This window comes from Aplysia californica, unplaced genomic scaffold, assembly GCF_000002075.1.
Source record: "Aplysia californica isolate F4 #8 unplaced genomic scaffold, AplCal3.0 scaffold00243, whole genome shotgun sequence".
Taxonomy (NCBI): Eukaryota; Metazoa; Mollusca; class Gastropoda; order Aplysiida; family Aplysiidae; genus Aplysia; species Aplysia californica.
The window spans coordinates 732,694-734,243 of NW_004797513.1; positions in this window are offsets into that span (position 1 = coordinate 732,694).

The following is a 1,550-nucleotide window of genomic DNA, read 5'->3' on the forward strand; positions in this document are numbered from 1 at the left end:
ACACACACACACACACACACACACACATACACACACACACACACAGACGTTATCTGACATCTTCACTGCCAATCCTCTGAGTTGTGAAAACGTCATATCCGGTGTAGTCCAGCCACGTAGGACATAACTCAAACAACAGCTGTTCCCACACATAGCTACCCTCAAGATTACAAAGGCCTATCTGCGCGGTACCGAGTTTTGATAAATTTGACATTTACAGTTTTGAGCTTCACAATGTCAAGTTTTTTCTAATGTAATTCTTTGAATATTATCTGGATAGCTACTCCGAATAGTCTTACGATTTTGATAGAGCAGATGAAGCATTTAGCTTTTGACCTCATGGTCTTAGTAACTCAAAACAGCGAAACATGTCCGGCACAACTTTGTCATTCTAAGGCGCAGATTCCTAGCACAACGGCTTCTATTGTTCTCCTTATCCACAGCCCATTTCTAACACAAGTTGGCGTTATTTGAAGACGGTTCCGACGTAAATGGCTCATCAGTTGCATGCAGTTTGAGCCCCTGTTTGATTCAGTGAGATAAGATATTGTAACTGAATATTACTTGTTATACTAAGTAATATTGTAACTGATATTCAGTTCCCATTTCAGGCATATGCGTAAAAACACTAATTTGACAAATACTTGATTCTTTTGGCAGCACCCAGATTTTCTGTCACGGGCAGATAAAAGCTGCCATTTTATGACAATCCCAACCGGATGCCCCAAACGTCAAACATGTTTGATTTCAATGTTGTGATCGCGTGGTCAACACATTCGTTGACAGAATATTATTGTGCTTGCCATTGAGGTATTTCCCGAAGATTTCCTTTCTGATGATGCAAATCGGTTCCATGTGACAAACATACATCGTGGGTGGTTGACAGGTACTCTGGAGTGGTTTGCTCCTTCTTTCCTATCAAACATCTATCGTCCTGATCTCTCCTCCTCCTTTTTTTATGTCTGTTACTCTCTTGTAACTCCTCTAATCTTCGGTACTTATATGACCTTATTGTTTTGCAAGTGCCGTAAAACTCTTACTCTTACTAAAAACAAAAAACAAACATACATCCCTTGTTAAAAGAAGACTATGTTCTACTTTCAGCGTATGTCGATACATGGTATGGCTTATGTCTCTGTTTTGTTGGCAAGCCATTCAACTGCTCTAAGCCAAGAAAGCATTTTTTTTTTCAGAAATAAGAAAACGCTACTTCACTTATTTAAGAATTATTATACGAGTTTTGTTTTTTCACAGCATTTAGAATATGTATTCCGACAAAATATATCTCTTGCTCAAGCAATCGATACCACGGATTAAAAAAAACTGAAAAAATAAAACATATTTAAAGACATTTCATTATCAAAAGTTTTGGGCCCAGAACGTAAGATGAGCCACAGGCCGAGGATTGGATCCCCGACATCACCAAATGTTTTGTGTGTTACAAGTTTTTGTTTTGTTTGGGTTTATAAAATCGTGAAGCCTCATGTGTTTATTCATTCACACAAACACAGACACACACACCTACATGCACACACACACACACACACACA